At 41.0% G+C, this 14,583-nt stretch overlaps 1 protein-coding gene across 1 annotated transcript in view; it reads left to right on the top strand.

Moving 5' to 3' along the window:
- Nucleotides 1-14,583, top strand: part of LOC140253690 (mannose-binding protein-like) — a 175,890-nt gene that overhangs the window by 106,935 nt on the left and 54,372 nt on the right.

Consider the following 14,583-nt stretch of genomic DNA (forward strand, 5'->3'; position numbering starts at 1 on the left):
GACCGGAGCACCTACATGATCACCCTTGTCCTACTGCACTGCTTGTGTGTCAATTAAGAGCCTATCTCCTTCCTTTAACTTCAGCTGTTTTGCATGGTGGTTACTATACCTATACTTGATATATAAGAAAACAAGACATAACTTGTCAGTAACTGCAGCATTTCATTTTTAGCCTTGTCAGACACTTGCTTAAAATACACAAAGACAGGTCTTTTCTGTAGTCTAAGAAATGCACTTGTCAGGAGCAAAGCGTATCTTCGAATTCAGAAACAGCTAGTACAGGGAGCATGCTGATAAGCTGCCTTTTTGTTCTGCAGATATCGTTCTAATAAGAATGGTATTTGTCCTCTTACAAAACCCATTTGATTTGAGGAGCAGGAGCTTATTATAAATTGGATAGCTTCACTGGCTTTAGAGGGGAAGTGACAATTAGCTCCAGCTGAGGATCTGTTCTTAAAGGTTTTACCAATGAGCTATTGCTGTTTTGTAGCACCTTTCATCCCAGTGTCTCACAGTGATTTGCAAACATTAATTAAGTCTCGCAGCACCCCTGTGATGTGTGTGTGTTGTTGGTCTTAGAGATGTGTGAAATATTCATGACAAAATTGCAGGCATTCAGAGCTTATTCCTTTTACGGGCTCAAGGACATTACGGAAATGCAAAGTTATTTAAGATTATCTGCTTCAGAGAATGTTTTTCTTTCTTTTCATATATATGTTTGCATTGAAAGTGTCTATGATGCATGTATAGCCTTCTTGCAATTCAGTTTCTATGGGAGAGCTTGGAGTTCTTCCATGTAGTTGTTGCATTATGGTTCTGTGTTTCTCCTAACCGCCTGGACCTAAATATATATCTAGTACCTAAAAAAAACAAAGGACATCAGCAGAGCAACTCCATGTCCTCCCAAGAAAACTGCAAGTTTAGCTAGAATTTATTTGGGCAAAGACTGATTAGGAAACTCTAATGGGAAAATAAAGCAGTGGGGCAGGGAGTAGAGGTGCCAGTCCACTACTCCTGGCAGATTGCAACTAATTTCCAGTAGGCTGTTGTAGACTTCCTTGATCAGAACATCATATGCTTAGCAGAAGGCATATTTGGACAAGGAATGGTCCTAAGCTGCAGTGCTAGTTTGAGAGATGAGCTCAGACTTATCGACTGAGTATTTTGGGGTGCAGACTTGGTCCACGATGATGGATTAGTTCCATCTTCCTGTCTTGCGACTGTCCAGTGATTTTGGTGAGAATGTTTTGAGACTGCCAACAGAGTTTACATTACAGACCTTGGGTGGTGATGCAGAAATATTCTGCTGAGTCACCTGGGTTACCAGACTGAATGCAAATCTTGGTCACACAAAGGAAAATAAAGAGCTGGAAAGAAGGGCCCAGCATGTTACAGTGGCGCCTTGAGTGTAGCTTTCTACAGGAGAAAAGGAAGAGCAAAATGGCGCCATTCCCATTGAATTTTAGTGGAAACTTAACATTTAAGCTCAAAGCACTGCAACCTTTCAGCTCCCTGACGCTTCATAGCAAGTATTAGCCAGAACGGAGCAAATAAGGTATATTTTGCAGCTGCTGACTTCAGACAGCCAAGAGATGAAACACTTGAATTTCCAGTCAGGTCCACAAAATAGACATAATATTGTGTCGCACCATAATCATTAATTGGGGAAAAAAAAGAGTGCTGTGTTTGGATCTAATCTAGTTAGGATCAGCTCCCTTTTTAGTTACCACTGTATTTTAAGAAGGCAATTTTTCAGCTCTCTGGTAATGTAATTTATCACCTGCACTCAAGGCTCTGACAAGATACCAGCCCTTGTGTTGTGCATAGTAATTGCTGCTTCCCTTTTTGGATTTACACTCTGTGTTCTTGCTATAGCTGAAATAATTCTGCTCCCAGCTCTGCTTTTCTGGCAAGGACATCAGAATGAAACCCAAGTGTTAATTTCTCATCACGTGCAATGTGTGCAGACTGTGACTCTTCCTTGTATAAAACGAGGCACGTAGAAACCTGGTACAAAGCATGTTAAAGCCTCAAAATAAGTAATGTGAATTTGATGTTTTCTCTGGCTTGAGAAATAACATGTAATAGGGTAATTCATTAGGAACTGGGTACAGAAACTTAGCAATCAGTTCTGATTAAAAGCTACTGACCTACAAGTGACTGATGGGTGTGTAATGAAGTCCAGAGTTCTACAGACTTATGCTTCTTTGGAATGGTAACGAATACCCAGTATTTGAGCAGTTCCTTTAGAAGACACGTTATTACTGGCCTCTTCAGCTCTTTCATGAAGCAAAGGGTATTAAAGGTATAGAACTAATTTAATCTGGGCACATTTAGAGTCCAAAACTCAGTTTATCAACCTGAGAATCTCATTGTAAGGCATTACACAATTTTCAGTATTCACCAAGCACAGTGTTCAGTTCCTCTTAACTCAGAGATCTGAAAACTGAAACAGGGCTCAGTTCCAACAGCATCCTAAAAGGAATCAGCCAGGAATAGGTGTAGGATATCAGCTACCCTTTAGACCCTGGGAATTACCATTACAATTATGTAAGGACAGCTTAGTTTCACAAAAATTACACTGGAAAGCAATGCTTAGGCAAGATCTTGCATACGAAAAGTTGTATATGGGAAAGTTCTTCACATGAATATTAATTGTGTGCCCCCAGTGGCGCAGTGGTATAAGCTGCTGCCTGCGGCACTGGAGGGCCCAGGTTCAAATCCCCCCCCTGTGGCGCAGGGGTAGAAGTGCCGCTTCGCTACACAGGGGGCTCGAAACCCAGGAGTTGGACTCGATGATCTCTAAGGTCCCTTCCAACTCGCACGATACTATGATACTATGATGAATTATAGAAACCTTGAGAAATGCATGTAGATTTTTACAATCCGCCTTTTAGAAGTGATACCGCAGTTCTTACAGATCCTGCGGGTGATGGATAATTAAAATTCTCTTGGATTTTTAACCATCTCAGATGCTCGCACACACAAAGAGAATTTACAACCTCTTCGTTGATTGCTGAAAGCAAAATTCTCATGTTAGTACAACAGAAATCCAGAAATAATTGCAGTCTTGTCATGAATATGAACATCCAGCTGGGGTTTAAAAAATCTTGTTGATGGAGCACCAAGGGTAATGCACCAGAGCTGAATTCTCATTAGCGAATCAAGCCTCCACACTGTGGGATGTACAAAATGTCTATGTTGGTTGGAAATGAAAGGAGCTAGAAAAGCAAGTAAGCGAAGTTTCTGAGAGCTTAGCCTGGAATATTATCAATGTATTTGTTCAGGAAGGTATTTTTGATGAAGTCCTTAATGCCCTAGTCATACTAAGTCATCTTCCTGCAGCTTGGTCAATCGAGGTTGCAGTTATTCTATTTTTTGTCTCTTCCTTTTGGGCTGCAGATGGTGGCCTGAAGACAGGTATTTGTCAGCTGGTCTGGTATTTATCAGCTCTGTACTGCAACAGGAACAAAATAGTGCACTTTTTTTTTTGCATAACAAAATTCCATCTAAACAAGCGTTCAGTTTGAATTTCTTCTGTCAGATGAGTTTGCAGAGCTGGGGCCACAAATATCTTCCTAACTTAAGTCCTTTAAAAATGAGTATACTTCCTCGAAGCAAGTGTACATACATATGCCAGCCCACGCTGTATATTTACACTGTGTGAATGGGGAGGATATTAAGACCACCTTTTTAGACAGGTGATGTGAACGTACTGATAGCGTTGTCAGCTAGGACTACTAGCTTCTGTGAACTTAGGCAGCTTGAAGTATTTGCTCTTTTGGTAACTACAGCCATTCTTCATAGCCAACAGTTCCCCATACTGTGCTGGGCACCCCAGATCTGAACATACCACATAAGCTTCCTCTCTCAGTATAATTAATCTTCTGTTTTCAAGTCTCCAGTGTGGAAAGCTTTCCCTGAAAGTCTCTTTGGGTGCAGGCACAGTGTTGTCTGTAAATATGGTGCAAAGTAGTACTAAATCTCAACCCTTTCAATCACCGAAGACCTCTGTTATGATACGCTGTCATAAGCTAAAAGGATTTTGTTATCAAGTTGTCTTAATATATACATTGAGGCAGTGAAGTTGTTAAGAATTTAATCTAATGTAGACTCATAGAATCACAAGGTTGGAAAGGACCTACAAGGTCATCTAGTCCAACCATCCTCCCTCTACCATACCTGCAGAAAACCACTAAACCATATCTCCTAGCTCCCTATGTAGACGCTTCTTGAACACTGCCCAGGATGGCGACTCCACCAGTAAGTAAGGTTTGTACCAATGTTCGTTTAGAACTATGGTGTAGTGTTTGGATCCTTATTTGTCCAGAATGGGCAACTCCTTCCTACAAGAAGGTAGGTGAATTGATGTGTTGGACTTACTTTGTTCAGTTAATAATCAAGCATTGATCTGTAAATCAGGTTATGACTTCTTGCACCATTGTCTTTCATCTGTCGTGCTAAACCAAGAAGCTCATAGGTAAACGGAGATTGAAAGTCCACCTTGCAGAAGTAGTGCTGGTTTGATAACTGTCGTTAGCTTCATACAGTTTTGTGAAGTTACCATTGAAGTTATCACTGATGCTTTATAGTGCTAGTGAAAGCTGTTGGTATATGTACGTTTGAATACTATGCATGTATTGTATTTCATTCTGATATCTCAGGAAAATAATAGGATATATTATCATTTCACAGAAGAGGGAACTTAAATTGGGAGTTAACTTGGTTATATGCAAAAGAATGGTGCTAGCTGTAGCCCTACATCTAGTGTGGTCTTTGGTGAATCACATCGCAAGGGAAATGAGTTGATCTATTTGGACTGGAAACGTGAATCTTTGAGCAAGATTATGATTGTGGAGAAGGTGGCGCAAAATTAGTTAAATGGAGTTGCTCCGGATTTCATCAGATTGAATGAGATACAAATCTGGCCCAGAATTACATCCTAGACCTGCTCACTTCCTATGCAGTGTGCAGCTGCTCTCTATGCGTCTCATTTGGACAAACGTATCCTGGAGTAAACTTCCTCCTTCATAGAAGTCTCTAGAGCTGTCCTTTATGAGGTGCTCAGGCATTCTCCCTGCCTTGTTATCTGCGTCCCATTCACGGCACATAAAATGGTGACATTTTCTCCTTTGTGTAAATGTATTACAGGGAAGTAAAGCAAATAAAGTGTAATGAGAGGATGAGCTTTGATGGCATGGTAGAAGGCAATGCTGTGTTTCAGTAAAAAAAAAAAAGTGACAGCCAATAAGAGTGCCCTGTTTTATCTTTTTGAACACATTTTACATTTCATCCCGGTGCTCTGTATTAATTCACACAATGTGCCTGTTGATAACAGCTTTATTTAAAACTCATTATAAGTTATAGTAAAAAAAAAAAAAAAAAGCCACCAAAAACCATCAGGGATTTGCATAGAAAATACGTCTTTGGAACTTTCTGTATTTCTCCCCTCCTTCTTTCTTCCATGAGTGCTGATAGAGCAGCCCTTAGTCAGTCTCCTGTCAGTGTGGTCTGTCAGTATTTCTGAACAACCTTCCCGTAAAGGAGGCAGGCACAGCATCCAGGCTGCCAGGCCTGTGAAGACTGGGAGCCAAAGGCAGTTCCCTATCAGCCATTAATAGAAGACTGGGAACCACTTGAAAGCACTGCAGTGCAGGAGAGCGGCTGTGCTCCAGTGATCCTTGTTTCTGAGTGTGTGTGTGAAATGGGCTTTTCACTGCAGGCTGAGAGCGTTGGTGGGAGCAGCTCGTCGTGCAGCACATCACTGCTCTGTTCCTCCAGTCTGCCTGCATCCCTCTGCATGTGGGGGTGTCCCCTCCTTTTCCCTCCTGCTCTAGTTCTTGGCTGTGTTCCTAACTCTGCCCACATGGAGGCACGTGAGCAGCAGTTCTCAGGAATTCGGGCATGTGGATCTGTGCCTGTTTGAAACTGGGAGAAACAGCATGGACAAACCATCAAGTCCATTAGTAATTGTTAAATATCTAAGAGCTTTTTCCTTATAGCTGCCCTACAGCAAACCTTCCATTATTCACTCTCACTTACACTCTAGTATGCGTTTTCATGCTACAGTGTGAAACTTGCATAGGTGTCAGATGTCACTCTAATGTCAGACTCCAAATGTGCTGTAACCTCTCTAGCCCACTTCCCTTATCCCGTTTCTCACTCCTATTTATGGCTGTGGCAGAATATGAAGCACTGGTTGCCACAGGAACCGCTTCAGCTATGGGCGAGCAGCCCAACAGCTGGCTCTGTGCAACATGGGGGCACAGCCACAGCTCCAGGAGGGCAGAGCCCTGCTGTCCCCACTGCCAAGCTGCTGGCACCCCATTAGCTTTCGAATCACACCAGTCTTGTAATGCTGGTCGGACTCTTGGAGCGTGCTGTCTGGAGGTCAAAGCATTATGTGTTTTCAGCTGGCTGCAAGGAAGAAATATGCTTTGCTTTTGTGATGATTGGCTGGAAAGTCACAGGCTCTCTACTGACAGCGGAGATGTTTTGAGTGCATAGACTAATCGGTGAGGTGCTCTGGGATGTTTCTGTAGGTCAGCTGGAAAGAGTCAGCCTTATTAAAGACCACAGAAACGTTTCCTACACCTTGAATCCAATTATTGGCAACAGTATTTCATTGCAAAGCAAGCTAGTCTTGGGCTGTTGACATTTAACCAGATAACATCTTCCCTGGGCTAAAGGAGAGGTTGTTGTGAGGCAGCCGTATATTGTGATCTTTCCCACTTCTTTCTGGGTTATAAGTTTTCTCTTTCCTTTCTGCACCATTTTTATAACAAGGAGGTGATCACAGCTCCATTGGTGCTCCTGCCTCAGCCCCGAGGGTACGTGCTGAGGGACCTGAAGCATCAGGGGAGCAGGGAAGGATGGGGTGGCAGGATGAAGGCAGGATTCTTTTTCCATTGCTAACTCATGCAGGAGTTTAAAGCCACTTTTTAACACATTCTCGCTCTACTTCGACATGTTATCAGCCCTAAGAAACAGGGGTAGTGATCCAGAGTTAATGGAAGGTCAAGGCCAGCAGTTTCTTATTGAACTGTAGCACTATCAGTGGGATGGTGATTAAGAGCAGGGGGTGAATATCTACAGAAAGACCTCAGATTGTTGAATAATTTAAAGTAGATGATTGGATAAAAGAAGTTAACTGAAGTACTGAGGGGATCTCAGCCCACCAATTGTTCCTATGTTGTTGTTTTGGTATATTTCCATACAATTTGTGTCTTTATAATGTGCTGGCGTGTAACAATGGTGATTTATCTTGGTTATGCAAGCTGCTTGCCAATTTTACTGTATGAAGCTCTTTTAATTATCTGCTCAGTAGAATAAAAGACAAATTAAGAATCATAAGGGAATAGCAGATACTTTAGAAATTAGATTGCTTTCACTCGTGCAATCTCTGACCTACTGTGTGTCGTGTGAGGTGAAACAATTGGGTACACGCTAATGTAGAAGCGAGGGAATGGAAAAGGCTGATGTATGCATCTATTAAATTACCGAAGATTCTGAATTGCTTTCTCAAGTTTTCTCATGTGAGTAGCATGTTTCAGCTCTCAAAGTCAATATTGTGAAGTAAGTCTTACATAAACATCAGCATTTTAAGTTTAACATATTAAACTCAGAAGATGTGTATAGTCTTTTTAATACAGTCTCTCTCAATACTCTCTGTCTGGTTCTGCTCACTACTGAATTTCTTCTGTTAAGTTATTCATTTAGCTTTCAGTTCTGAAGAATGCCGTTACGAAATAATTGGCACAAAGCACTGCTGCTATTCATGTGTTGTAGTGTGCTTTAGATTATTCCTTTATTCAGGCTGTATGGCATGTGAGAATATACCAGGTGCATGTACAAAGATTGGCTAGGTAAAGAGCCCTTTGAACTAAAAGGAAGGAATAAAGAGAGGGAGTACTTTAAGGAATGACTGTACAAGGTGGGTGAGAAAAGGAGCTTAAAGGAGAGGGGCTGCTGAGGTCTACTGAGGCCAGGAGCCAGCGACAGTACAGGAGATGAGTTGGAGCGGGTGAGGGTGACACAGAGGAAGAGAGAAAGGCTTCAAAGGTTCTTTGTCCTAGGGAGTGGATGAAAATGAATTCTTTCTTCCAAAAAAATATGGTGATCGGGATCAGGATCCCCAAAGAATCACCATCTGTTCTTAGAGGAAAAAAGATGCTGAGCCATGATTATAAATTCCCCAGAAAATCATGTTCTTACAAAAAAAATTACAGCAAGATTCAGCATATGTATCAGAATGACAAAGGATGCCCATAAAATATCCAGTAAATAAGCCCAAGTTGTCAGTCCTAAAATTGGAATTGCTAGCAGTTCTTCAAAGGAAGCTTGAACATATGCCTCAAGCAGCCCTACAAAGCCATAAGTGCAAGGTAGAGGTGATGCATTTTTAAAGGGAATTAAAATATTCATAGACAGCAGCTGAGCTGGCCGCAGACAGGAATCTACTTTCAGCTGGCTGGTGAGGCACGCTGGAAGCCCAGGGCACTGCGTGGTGTCAGCTTGTGTGCCATTTGTATGTGCTGATGAAATTCATGCACGTGGCTGAAACCAGGCTGCTAATGTGCTGATGGACTCTTTTGTCTGACGTTGGATTCCTTCGGTGTTGATTTGGTTTACAACTTCTTGGCCTCAACCCCAGCAGGGTGCATTTGATATGCTGCGAGGAGATGTGCCAGCAAATTTGCTAACCACGTTTTTGTCCACCTTCTCTAATTCGGCGCTTTCATGTGGAGGAAGAAAGTTTTTAATGGTAGGATATGCCTGGAATTATTTTATTTCACATTGGTTTTAAGCAGCAGATATATTTTGCTTCTAGAACCAACAGAGCAGGATTTTTGCCTTTCTTTTGCACTGCTCGCCACAGAATTTCTCACTGCTTTAAAAGTAATTTTGTTTGGGAGCTTGGAAATACACATATGCGTGTGCATCGAGTCAGTTGCAGGCTCACATTCATATTCCTGGTAAGCATTTCTTTAGCCTATAACTTTGCCTAAAAACGTCTGTTTTTTTTCTGATGTTTGAAGGCATTCCCAAATGATACGTAGAGATATTACTGATATTTATGAATGCAAAGAACAATACTGACAATATTGCCGTGTATGATAGGGATAACATGTTTCTAAATGAAACCATGCTAGGAAAGTTTAAATTTCCCTTTAGTAATGGGAATTAATTGGGGTGAAGTAGGAGCAGTAGAAGCAAGAGAAGGGGCTTCAGGAAAGTTGAGTGCAGAAACATGCTGGTTTGGATGGTTCTACAGTTTAGAATAACCAATCTTCTGAAATGAGAGCCAGAGTGCCATTTTTGCATGAACAGTAACCATGTAAATTCACCGTTTAAAGAAGCCTAGAATAGTAGCTTGGCACTACCACAGCACAACAGAAAGGTGGGCTGTCCGTGTGATCGACTGAGAAATTGGCGCATTGCCTTCTGTCAAATGAATTATCCCCTACTTTAAGATCCGGTATTTCTCGAAAGAACCATAGTGGAAGACAAAAAAGGCACAGATATTGAGCTCAGCTTTCAAAGCGTGCAGCAGTGGTTCAGGAAAGCTCCCACAACAGCGACTCCAGAGACTTTGCTGCAGAACCTCATGTAAAACATGAACTAGCCTTTCAAGATCTTCTTGCTCTGCCTTTGTTCTATGTAACTAAAGCTGAAGGTAAGTCTCAGAGCTGAGAAAATCTGTTTCTAATCTCTGCTCCATTATTGCCTTTCTGCTGACTGCAAATCCATTGAGATGAACCCAACAGCTGGCTGTGTTCAAGTCTCAGTCTCCAGATTTCCCTTAGTCACTGTTGCCTTGGCCTGGATTTGTATGGACTACTCAGGTGGAAATCTTTCCAATCTCTCTCTTCTCTGAAAGAAAATCTTAAAAGCATCAAGTTCTTCCAGCTCAAAAGCGTATTGGTGATGTTCTAACTGGAAGTTACAGGAAAGATGGAAAGCTGCAGAAGAGAAATATTAAGCCTCTGATGTAGAATAAGGTGCAATGAATTACATGTACATGTCTTTTAAAGTCTGCTTCTGATGCATCTCTGGTACCTGTTCACTGACTTGGACTCATCGTTGAAGCTTAGCTATGATCAAAGGGATCAAAAGCCACTGCTGTAAGGTAAGAAACATCTGGTAGCATCGGTCCGCTTAAAAAGAGTAGGAGGCTTTTTCTGAGAATGCATTCATTTTCCATAATTTCTGCCTTGCACTATGGTAACTTCTCTGTGACTGAGTTGTTAGTGAGCAGGAAGGGCACCCATAGCACACAGGCCTGTCTGTGGGGCAGCTGCAGTGTTTCCAGGCTGTTTCTCTTCGGATTTGTATATTGTTCAGTGGGAGTAAACTTGACAGCAAGAACTATTTCTGGAGGAAATCAAAGTCAAATTACATAATACACAGATGTATAACAACCTTTAAACAAAAAAGAAGTGTTAATTTCTTTCAAAGCAGGAGAGATGTACGCGTTTAACCCTTACATTCATTCAGGCTGGATGTGTCTCTGGGTAGCCTGGTCTGGTGGTCGGTGATCCTGCACATAGCCTTGGTGTTGAAACCAGATGGTCACTGTGGTCCTTTTCAACCCAGGCCAGTCTATGATTCTATGTATGCTATTGCTCTTTTGAATTTGGTCTAATGAGTGGTATTTAAAAGAAAGAGAGGTCATTTAAACATTGATTTCATAGCTTAAAAGGAAAAAATGGTTAATTTGATCCACTTCCCTGTGGTGATGGTGGTCAGGCCCTTACACCACTGCAGCTTTTACTGTTCTGATCAGTCCGATTGTTAATTTTTCTAAAGACTTGTTTCTGAGGTTGTAAATGGGACACCTTTCAAAGCGCGAAGAGTTTAGTGACTGTTCAGTCAACGGGTCAAATGAAAATGCTTCAGGTAGTGCAGGGGAGATGATCAGGAAGAGCTGCAGAAGTAATTTTTTTGTTGGGAAAGTTGTACTGATGCATCTTACAGGTGGAATTTCTTTTCAGGAGGGAGACTGGGAGCAAATCTTGTATGATGAGGAGGTCTCTAAGAAAGAGGTGAAGATGGGGACAGGAGCATTAGGCACAAATGTGTGTTGTTTCACTCCAGTGTAAGAGACCCTCTATTGAGTTGTGTCTCTGCATGTGTGTAAGGTTTTTGTGTGGGTAGATGTGTATCATAGAATAGAATCATAGAATCACCAAGGCTGGAAAAGACCTAAAAGATCATCCAGTCCAGCCATTCACCTATTACTAATAGCTCCCACTAAACCATGTCCCTCAACACAACTTCCTGTCTTTATTATTAAATAAATATTAATATATTAAATTATGATTTAATTATACATACTCTAGAGAAAGAGCACTAACTTATAACAGTCTATCAATATATAGATGCATATTTGAATGTATGGTTCTGCATAAAAAATAAGAAGTTGATGTTAGTGGTGGAAAACTCCTTATTAGCAAAAAATATGTGTTAATTGTTATATATTCCTCCAAGATACTCCTCTGGGCATCAGGTTTTTTTTCTTAATTGGTAATTTGTTTATGAATATTGGCATTTTTATGTTATGACAAGGAAGAAAAAGAATATCTTGAGGCGTACTTATATATCCCTGGGACTTTTCTTACTGAAAAGATTCAAGGGTGTCTGAAGGGATTTGCTTCCACCTAGGAAAGGGAGACCATCAATCTGATGGGTTAGATTCCCTCAATCTGACGGATTAATTTCCATAAGGGGCCTTTGGGAGCTCCTCTGCATCTCGCTCCAGCATATCAGTTATGTGGAGGAACTGATCTTGCTAAACGTACTGGCAGGAGTCCATTTTCACATGACCTACCACACTGAAGTTCACAAGTAGAGCGGTGCCTTGCAAGGTGAAGCCTGCTACCAGTGTTGTATGAGTCAAGGGAGTTAAAAAATTCAAGTACTGAGAAGAAAAAGAAAAGGAAGTTTTAATTTGCAACTCTGCTAGTTCCACCTGCAGTGGAGCGGAGACCATCTATCTAATTCTCTATGAATTAGGAGGCAACGTTTTGCCTAACACTTGTCTTAGAAGTCCCATTTGTGAGTAATTCCCCTTTCCTAACCAGGCAGTCTGGTATGTACAGGCACTTCATGTCTATCCACCCACACTTTGTCCTTTCTATCTTCCTCTGAAATACACCGCTCTGGAGCTCCGCAATACAAAGCTGATGAACAAATAATATGCTGTATGTGGGAAAATATACTGCTGAGTACATGGGTCGGTTGCTGCTTCTTTCCAAATGCTGGAGCTTTATCTAGAGCTCTTAAAACCAGAGATGTTCTTTATTTTTTTTTCTTTAAATATTTATCAGCTCTATCTGGTAAATGCCGTGTACTCTCATTCAAGATAAAACTATTTTACCGCGCCAATACTTTATTCTGTTGAGGGAGAAAAGTGGAAAACCCATTACCAGTATGTTATTAAAAATAAAACACAGACTTGGCTGTTGCTGGAAGTGTTCAGCTTTCACCATCTGTGCCATATCTTAATCATAAAACACATTTGTGCAGGTGTTAATGGTGTTAATGTAATGTTAATTTTTTCTTGGCAGTTGCAAGAGGCTCGAAAATCATATAGTCTTGGATAGGTCCTGAACACCAGCTGAGATTTATCTCTGCCAAGGCACATGCCTCTTGTCTTTGGGCAATGACCTAATGCATCAAACAGGAAAAATGTGGCACTTACTGCTAATAATGGTTGTTACATCACGGCTATGGTTGGGTGTGCAAAGTTACCCTTTGCTATCATTAGTGACATTAAAAACACATTTGCTACTCAATGATCTTTAGTCAGGCAGTTTCCTGATGCTGTAGGAACAGCAGTTTGTCTTTTTACTGCAGATGAAAGAGATCCATGTAGTTCAGGTCAGATTTTTTTCTGTGTGCTAAGTTTGTATTTGAAAATTACGGCCTTTTTTGAGCTTAGTTGATTAACTCAAGTATCTGGCATGATTAGAAGTGGAAGCAGGAAGGCAGAAGGAAGGTCAGTGTGCTGAGGTTACTGGGGGAGGCATGTTTCAGTGCAGTGACAGAAATGGAAGTCTGATGTTGCCAAGAATAGGTGAGGAAGAGAGGAGCGTTAGGGAAGTCAAGGAGGAACAGGTAACTTCAATCAGAATGGAAAGTAGGACTGCTTGAGAGGAGATGTCAGAGACAGATATGAGATCATTTATATTCTGATATTAATCATTTTGCATGTTGCATTATTGAAAACAGAGTCCCAAATGACCTCAGAGAGTTCCTGACCTCCCGTCTCCTTCCTCTCCCTACTTACCATCCCTTCTCAAGTGATTCTACTTGCCTGGCTGTTTTCTTTCTCACCTCTTTCTTTCCAAGTACTGCAATAGTACCCAACTTCAGTGCCTTTGTAGAGAAGAAAGCTGTTGTTTGAATACTCCCCAGCAGCTGGGACTGTTGTCAAGACTCACTGATGGATCAATGTTGTTTATCAAGGCTTTACTTCTTGTTTTTAGAATGGATAGTTCTTGGAAAGTAAGGGGGATCAAATTGCTGTTTTCAGTTTACCTGGATAATACCTGCGGTGATTACAGCTGTTTTTCACATGGTGCTCTGAGGAGAAAACATGTTCCTGAAGCTGAAGAAACCTCCAAAGCTGAGAAATGAGTAGAATTAAGAGTCGTCCTAATTAGTGTTACCTTCTGCAGTATATTTTAAGCGGTTTTCCTTCAGCTTTAACCATTTGATAGTTTCTCAAAATGTAATTTAATCATATCTGATTGCTTGCTGGAATCCTTAATTAACTTAGGTGCAAGTGAATTAGCAGTATTTACCAGGTGCTGCTTAATTTAGCAGGAGCTACTTGTGACACGTGTGTGGCAAATATGTTGGCTGTTTGACTTTACTGGCCGCAGTACTTTATGATCAGCTAAGTTTTACTACTGTATTTCTGGGATGTTAAATACATGTGAAATACCGTGAGAGTATATTGTCCCTGTGACCAAACTGTCTCTTGCAATTCTGCCACATGGTAATTGTTGCTGCAAAAGATACAAAACTAGCAAGGGGGGGATTGCTTAGGAAGTGATCTTGGGGCTGCATTTGGTTGCTTGGGTGAAGTTCAAGTCTGGAGTAATTCTAGACATGACATTGTGTAAAGAGCTTAAATGAGCACACTGAAAAATTAATTAGTTCTAGTCTCTGCGGATCTCTGAAATCCTTTTTCTTCCAAAATGTAAAAGTAGTTGAGATGTATTATTCTGCATGTCTCACATTGCATTATTTACATTGAAACCAGGAAGGTAAATGCACTGTTTCACTTCTCTGAATATATTTACAGCCTTTTAAAATTATTATAATTATTATTTTTAATCATTTCACTGAAAAAGACTTCAGAGTTGACATTTCCCAAGGAACATTCCATTCCCAGCAAGCTGTTACAGACACCAGAAAGGAAAAGGTATGAGGAAAAGACCAGAAAATCAGCAAGATTTGCTGGCTGATTGCTGAGTGATCCAGTCGGAGTTGACGTTGTCACAGAAGAGACTTGCAGGTGTTTAGATAAGATGATATTTGAGACTGTAGAAGTAACATTTTCAACAAGAGCCT

The sequence above is a fragment of the Excalfactoria chinensis genome, chromosome 6, assembly GCF_039878825.1.
Source record: "Excalfactoria chinensis isolate bCotChi1 chromosome 6, bCotChi1.hap2, whole genome shotgun sequence".
NCBI classification, from domain to species: Eukaryota; Metazoa; Chordata; class Aves; order Galliformes; family Phasianidae; genus Excalfactoria; species Excalfactoria chinensis.